Genomic DNA, 8,866 nt, shown 5'->3' on the forward strand with positions numbered 1-8,866 from the left:
TCCTTGTTTTCTGAAGTCAACTTAATATTCAACCTCATCACTTTCTCCAATATTTCACAATTTTAGAAGTATTTTTAAAACATACATGAACCAAATAATGAACTGTGTGTAGTACTTTTGTTGGAGTCTCCTAATTTGACTCAAACAGTAAAAGATAAGAGAGCTGAAGAACCACTGGCTAGAGACTCCAACCCTGCATACGACCTCGCATTTAGAGTCCCGGCTTCTTCACTTCCTTTTTATGCTGGAATACAGAGGAGAACACAGAAGAAGCGGTCTGCATCTTTTATTTATGTCAAAAGGTAGCTGGGATGTACCTTTGGTTTTCAGAAAATCCACATGGGAAAAGGAGTATCTAAATGATGAAGAAAATATGTATGTAACAAGAAGTGGAGCAATTCTCACGCAAGTCATAATGAAATCTACCTCAGTAAGGATATGCTTGAAAATGAGGCAGACGCTTTGTGCAGTGGCAGTCTCGTAGCCAATGAGGTTTATCCGAGGAGCGATTATTGCTAATTGAAAATGAGGCTGAGACCCTCCTTCTACTGTAACTTTCCCCTTCTCATTCTATTTTCAGTAACCAGGATGAAGAGAAATATAAAAGGAAAAAAGGAAACAACATCCAGAAGGTGGTGTATCACATCAGTTCTTATACTTACAGCCTGTTCCTTTTCCATACATACCCAGACTCTAAGAATAGTTGTTCCGTGCCCTTTTGAAACGTGTAACTCCCTTGTGCTCCCCATCTAGGACCTGGTTTCTCCCTCTAGGCACTCATGCCTCTTTCCACTAATAGGTAGGAGGGAAGAAGACACCCAATTTCAAGTGGAATATGTGTACTGAGTTTGTAAAGTTACTTTTGAGGCAATATCATCCTCAGCATGATACTTAGGACTTTAGAGGTTTGTAATGTAGTTCATTCCCCAGGTATGGTCTGTTTGAAATAGGCCTGTCAAGAATAGAAAGGGAACATAACCATCATGAGAGATGTTTATTTTTCAGAGTTTGAAATTATAGATTTATAAATCAACACAGACAATATGAGACTGCATTATCTTCATTTTAAAGGGGATTAGTATCACCTAAATGCTTCATAGTGCAGATTTTCTGGCAAATTTTATTTCAATGGACAATAGTGCTTAGACCAAGAATCCCAGGCTAGAGTAATTGTATCAGTACAATCCAAAGCCCCACTAATGGTTTTCTGTCTATAATTGCAACTAACCTTTTCTTGTTTGACATTACAAGTGTGTATGATATCAATTGCCAGTGTCCCTGAGGATTTATCTATCTAGAAAGAAAGCACTTTGATTCATAAAACCAATTTGTATTTTAATTACTAACTTGGCAGGATACTTGGTCAAATGCCAGCACCATGGCAAATAAGATCAATAATTTAAACTATCAAGAAGTGTGAAGTTAGGAATTTCTCAACCAACCAATTATTTACTGGTTGCTTCTTTTAGTTGTATTAAAATCATTAATAAAAGTTTAATGGGCATCATAATGGGCAAAAAATTATTTTCTTGAATATTCTGACATCCATTGATGCCAACATTATGGAGTAGAATTCATGAATTCAATCTAAGAATAAAACAACTCTTGATCATTTGTACTTGCTCTGAGACATAGAATAAGCAAATGGAATTGGTACAGGTAACAGGTTAAAGCTTTTAAATAACTATAAAGGCATTTATGCATTCCTTGATCTTCCACTGAGGCATTTTGTGATTCAAAGGAAGTCCAAAAATATTTAACATGTGGTCACTTCCCTTAAGAAGTACATGGCCAATTTTAGGAAATAAATTCAATATAAAGTTAATTACAATATTACAATATAAATTTAATAGCAAAAATCTGACCATTGTCAGATTATAAGAGCATCCAGAATCCTAAAATGGTCAGAAAGGCAGATATTAACCCTGCAGGATTGATAGAGCTAAAAAAAATAGAAAAGGAGCACATCTCAAAAAAGGAAGGCAAACTCAAAGGGGAAAAAATAAGCCATGTCCTCAAAGATTGCTTAAAATCCTTTGCAAAATGGGCACTAACATTAGATGCTGGAAAAGATCCCACAGATCTTCTGTGATGCATTATCTAACCATCAACTTTGCATTTGTTTTGAGATTATTAAATGACTGTCAACTCTGTGTTGACTGCATATGAATAACTGTGTAGATCATTCTAGTAATCTGTGGTAAAGAACATTACTGGGGACAAGGAAATCCGCATTCTTGTATAGGTTTTATGAACCCTGGGTGTGTATCTATATGCACTCTAGTATAACGTAGCAGTTAATATATATGAGAGGACTCATGAGTGTATATTTCTTACCAAAAAATGGTGGATGTTTAGCCTATCTGTTCTTTTCTATATTTAACCTATTAAATGGAGAATTCTATTTTATTAAGGCAATTATTAATTATAGCATTTAATTATAAAGATAGGTTAAAAATTGAATATAAAAATTTTTCACCTTGGGAAAAAAGGCTTTACATAAGTTTGTTTTTAGAATAGTATTGCAAAGCTAGTAAGTTGGAGATAATTCCATTGTCCCTCTAAATGCATTCCATCTGATCACATAGACAATCTCTGAGCCACCTTTCATGTTTCTGGATAGGACATTTTAAGAGCTGAATCAAGGCCATAGGCTTGTGAGCCTACTATTTTTATTAAAAATCTTTTTAATGGATGTGAATCTTTTTAAGTTCTGTTTTATAAGAAGTAACTTTTTTGTGAATTCATTTCATGTACTGGTACAACACACCTACACCTTATTATCATAGGAATGTTTGTTTATACTTGCTCAAAGAAATTAGAATTTGTGCACCAATAAACTCATTTAATTGGAACCAGTTCGAATATCAGTGTAAACATAAGAAGGTGAAGGGGTACAAGACCAAGGGAGAAATCAAAAAGTTTTAAATTTAGCAAAATTGAGTAAAAATATTTCCTTTGCTCATTCTTTTTTTTTTTTTCTTTTTTTTTGGCACTGGATTAGAAATACTACTTCATAGTTTAATCACACTTGCTGCTTCACACCGCACAGAGGAAACTTCTCAACATCTGTGTGACCCATGGCCACACCATATCTGAGTACTTTCTAAATACCCTTTAGTGTGCTAACTAACCATGTCAGAGCAGAAGCAACAAGCTTGTGCTATGTGACCAGAGATAAACGTATTTTATTATAATGTATAAAAGAACACATGGGGATTTTTTAAAATTAAAAAATCCATCTCTAAATGGAATGTCCAAAATCCCATGGGATTTAAAACGGGGTGATGAAAACTGGCTTTGCAAGGCTTCAGTCTTAGAAGAAGAATATAGGATCTATGCCTCTCCCTGCTTTTATGTACATTTTCTGAAGCACAAACTTAATGTCTACTGAGAGCATAAGACGAAAGAGTTGCAGTGAGGAATTCATTTTTCACAATGCTAGATTCCGTTTCAAGTAGTAAATCACTAGGAATTTTCTATAGAACCATTTGAAAATGGGAAAAAAAGCTTTTTTTTTGACAGGGTTAAGAGAGTATAACACAAAGATAATTCTTCATTATTTTCATTACTAACAGATATAAATCAAATTCAAGATCTGATGGAAATTTCCTTCATTGTGTAATCTCTGGGGTCATGACTCTATCTTTGCCTGTTAATTTGATTTAATATTCAGTATTGGGTCACAGTTATTTTCTTTCCTCACTACATATTTTCTAGCTCTTCAAAAACCAAAACAAAACCAATGACTTTGCCTAGCAAACTATGAATGCCAAGGTAGATTTTCTTTAGTTGTAAGAGAACACACTGTTTCCTTTTTCTGTTTGTTTCAGCACATTGCAGGGAAATCTCACAGTGTTAAAAATAAGAAAACTTATTAAATTTTCAACTCATACAAGAGGGGCTAGAGGTACTTAAAAAATAGAAGCCCTTCAAAAAAAGTATCAAAATTCCTGAATGATATTCACTGTGTACAACAGAGTTTAATGGCTCTTCTTGAGCAATAGGTTAAGCTAAGTGTTCTATTCCCCATTTGTAGTGCTATCAGGAGCATATAAATGTGTTTTGTTTTCTATTGATTTGTTCCTCTTATCAAGTAAAGATTTATGTCTTGTTTTCTAAACAGCCTTGAAATACACACTGCTGCTTTGGTTCCAGACATTTCAATAGAACTTTATGTAAACCAAATGCCTTGGTTTCTTCAGCCTCATCACTAATGTCAGTGCAGTTCAAAGACTGCTTTTTTATCCATTAAGTAGATTAAACAAATCAGCATATATCCACAAGCTGGAGACTTATAAAGTCAATCCAAACTTTAAGAAATTGGGCAACCAACCAAAAGAACAATAGCATTTCTTGATTTCTAAATTGCATCAATGCCATGTTCTAAGAGTTATTAGAGAATTAGGTGGAAGATTGAATATATTTAAAAATTTCATAATGTTGATTTTCTATGAAACCCTAAAAAATTAAAATATCTTTAGAATTCAGCTTCACCAGAGTGTACTAGAAAAACACAATGATGTTCCAATTTGGAATGTCAACCACATCATCCTCCTCTGGTATGTGCTCACCTGTAGAAGAAGTAGGTTCCCTTCCTATACTCAACTTGAATAGTGAAAACATTCATTGTAGAGATAAGAATATCAAGATTTCAGCTGTAGCAAATATCCTAAAGAAGTGAAGCGTTCATTGAATTCCTAGTCAAAGCAGAGAAAGGCTCTTGAGTCTGTGTTCACAGATGAAGCACAGAGAGTATAGGAGAGTATCTGGACTGTGAAAGGGAGCTCGGTACCCAGTGAAACCACACGTGTGTGTATATGGTGTTCTCCAGAGAATCAATGGGGTATGTGTATATTACATAGTATATAGTATATATATTAAAGACTTACGTAGAGGTTTGTTATAAGTAATTGCTTCATATGAATATGGAGGCTGAGAAGTCCCAGCATCTGCAGGGTGAGTCATCAAGCTGGAGAATGAAGAGCCAATGGCTTAATTCCAGCTTGAATCTGAAGTCTTAAGAACCGAGAGAGAGAATGGTGAAACTCCTATCTAAAGTTTCAGCAGGATTAATATCCAGGAAGAACTTATATTTCAGTTCCAATCCAAAGGCAGGAAAAAAGACTATCTCCAAGTTCAAAGAACTTTAGTCAGGAAGAATTCTCTGTCAGTAGAAGGTCTGGCTTTTTGTTTCATTAGGCTTCTGATTGGATGAGGCCCACTCACATTGTGGAGGGCAATCTTTTTTTACTTTGTCTACTGATTTAAATGTTAATCCCATCCCCAAATACCCTCACAGATGCACTCAGAATTATGTTTGAGCAAATACTTGGGTATCCCGTGGCCCAGTCTAGTTGACACATTAAATTTACCATCAGATGTCAACGATTAATTAGAAATAGGTGTGCAAATAGATGTGCACCCTTGTCCTTTTTCCAAGTATATCTCTGTTTATTAGGTTGATTGCAGTATCTCTTTTTCACTGATACTACAGTAAAGATCTGACGTTAGGGATATAGAGATGGAGGAGCAGAGAATGAAGGTAACAGGATTTGCAGTTATGGCTACTAAACTTGCTTCTTTAGGAATTCATGTACTCTCTGGCTGATATTATTTTTTGCTGAGCCATATAAATTGAGAGAAGTTTGGAGGCAGTTTTTTATTGTACATTTTTTTCAAGTGACTATTGTAACAGAAGTATTATAGGGCAAGCAAATATTTAAACTGAAAACCGTCAGATAGTAAAGACCTCTGCTTTAATCTGCTATGTGATAGGCAACTATTACTCATTTTCAACGACTATTATCAACTTAAAATGTGGGATTAGAGAGGCTGGTTCAGTCCAGTTAGAGGTACTCACAAAGGACTACTGCTTTTAGAAGAGACAAAATTGGGCCCTGGTAATAAATTGTCTAATAAAATTAGACCTCTGTTAATAAATTGTCTAAGCAAAAAGATCCCACTGTAAATTTTAAGGCATGGTTCTATACTCCCAGAATATCTGGTTTGCCATGAACCATGAAGTATGACTTTATAAACTCTTGAGCCACTAAGGAACAAGAAAGAAGATATGTAGTGAGAGCCAAAGAACCTAGACGATGGGCTGGGCACCTGTTTTTTATAAATTTTACTGGAACATAGCCATGTTCATTCTTTTATTATTATCATTGGACATGGCTGCTGTCAAATTAAAAACAGAGTTTCATAGTTGGGACAGACCCAGTATGGCTAACAAACTCAAAAATATTTATTCTCTAAGTCATAACAGAAGAAAGTGGGGAGGCAGATTATTGACCAAATAATGTTTGCTATATATTGGGCGCTAGGAATATAGAAATGGGGCAACAGAAACATAAGGATCCTTGTCCTTTTATAGCTTACCTTGCAGAATCAGCTTATATTCCAATATTCCAATTCCATGTTATCTCTTCCTAGTCCCTTCCCCTCAGTATAAAAATATTTCAGTTATTTGAGAGTTGTTCTTGGTAACATAAAACTTCCAGTCACGTGTTTTATTCCTCTTTCGAATTAACATCTAAGTTGTGTTGCTACTCACAGAATTTTGTGAGATTTGAAAGCTCCTATCATTTCCTGAGGAATTTTACTCTTTCTTAGAAAACGGGATGGAACAGGATAGGGACTTCTGCTTCATAACAAAAAAGGGCTTGTTTGCCACCTAGAGACCAAACTGGGCATCACTGGATTTTTAGTCCTCCATTGTTGTCTGCAGGGAAATAAGAGCTCAACAGATAGAAATATAGGCCATGGCATGGTGTAGGGTATGAAGATTATATAAAAGGATGCACAAAAAATATCTCCAGCAGGGACTAGTATAAGACAAATAAGCAGCAAAAATTTTCTTCACATTTGAATTATGCAATATTTCATGTATTTGTAAACATAGATGCATAGTTTTTCTAGCTTGTGAAGATACAAACCTCCCCATATTCAGCACCTCCATCCATGTTGTCACACAATTGTGTACATACCATTTCACTCCTACTAGGAAACTGTAAGCTGCCTGGAGGTATCAGTTTGTCTTCATCTGTAAAATCCATCCAGTTTTGAAAACAAGGTTTGTGATGAAGTACACACTCCAGCAAATCTCTGGAATTGAATAAATAGTGGGATTGGTGAAAGAGAACCCAACAAATGCATAGTCAAGTAGATATTTTCAAAGATCACCAAATCCTATTTTATGGAAGAAGCAAAATAGTTTTTTTTCCTTTGACTCATGTTAAAAAAATGACATGTGCTATATGCGCATTTGACATATTTTGTCATGTGGAAATCATGGGGGTTTCTCAGAACTAACCATTGCAGTTTTGTTGTCTCCTAGCATTTGTGTATCCTTGATAGAGTTGGCTATATACAACTTAGAGAAGCACGATTTTGGGATAGTTGACGAATGGTATGACATTTGTTTAAAGAAAAAAAAAAGTTTTTGCTAAGAAAAATCAGATGTCCCAGAGAGTGTGGAGGCTGCACTTCTTTCTTTAAGGTTAATGTGACCCATTAATACATTTCAGAGTTTCTGGTGCATTTAAAATTGGTTTATTAAATTCTGCAAAGGTAAAAAAAAAAAAATCATCTAAAGTGTCATAATCCGTTTTGAAGGAAATCTAAAGCAAGGGAGCCCCCTTGTGGACTGACTCTAATGCCATATACAGTTAAATCAATGATTTCATCAGTACTTAGGAGTTAATTCAATACTGACTGAAAAGAAATCCTTTATTTTCAGGTAAATCACATCAGAAATGGATTAAAAATTACTTTGACACATATATTTTTATGTACCTACTGAGTATGATACAAAGTAATTCCTAATGCCAGCACTGCTTGGATGAATCCTAGACTTGGCAAAAAACTGTCCTATCCCTAAATGGTTTTTCTAACAAAGCTGCTTCAAGTATTTATTCCAGAATCAGTGACTCATTCAAGAACTCAAAAGCATAATTGGCATTGGAAATCAACTATGTTTTTCCACAAGATGGTGAATTTATTGGTGAATCCAGTTTGTTTAAAAATGGGTACCTGTTATTTTAAAATGTACATGTTAATCCTTCTACCTGGAAATCTGCTTTAAGATACATAAAAATATATTCTGTTATCTCAGTGAAATTTCTTTGTTCTTGAAAGTTCATGAAGTAAAAGTATAATTAGATTTATGGACAACGACGTAGAAACAAATGCACTTCCTGTAGGCTACATTCCTCTCTCGTCTCAGCTGCAGATCTTAAAACTAAAATCTTTAAGACTATTTTTTCCCTGTTTATCCTCATTTCTCCCATAGCACTATATTTAAAGCAAAGAATGGAAATCAGTAATGGTAAATAGTTACAAAAATAACAGTTGTAGTTTTTAATTAATTTTTCACATGCTTAATACCATAAGCAATCTTTATGCGCACTGGTAGAAAAAGAGGTCTGCATGCTCTGGTAATAATTTATAAGTTTATTGAATTTTTATTGCATTGGCAGATTGCCCAGATGTTAGCAGGTAGGGATAAACTCAATTTGATTGATTCCATTTGAATACAACTCCTGATCTCTATTAGAAACTTCCTCTGATGTTTTCTCAGTAAGTGGTAGTAGCTGCCTGTGTGTTGTTTTCTTTGGTTGTTGTTGTTTTAAGGTATAAAAACGTGTTGTTTAAAACCACACAGATGACTGCTGTCCCTTCTGCACAAAAATATTTTCATAATTTTTCCTCTGGTGTAAGTTGCTTTTTGTTTTAAATACTTCCGTGAATGGAGGGAGATCATAGAATAGTGACAGAATGACAGCTAAAGTGTTCTGCATGTGAATTCATCTAAATTCGGGGTGTGGAAACAGCCTGAGGAGCTGGGAGGTAGAGATATTGA

At 34.8% G+C, this 8,866-nt stretch overlaps 1 pseudogene; it reads left to right on the forward strand.

The window, feature by feature from the left end:
• Positions 1–458: 458 nt before the first annotated feature.
• Positions 459–614, forward strand: LOC122231983 (annotated as a pseudogene).
• Positions 615–8,866: the final 8,252 nt, after the last annotated feature.

The sequence above is a fragment of the Panthera tigris genome, chromosome A1 (genome assembly GCF_018350195.1).
Source record: "Panthera tigris isolate Pti1 chromosome A1, P.tigris_Pti1_mat1.1, whole genome shotgun sequence".
NCBI lineage: Eukaryota > Metazoa > Chordata > Mammalia > Carnivora > Felidae > Panthera > Panthera tigris.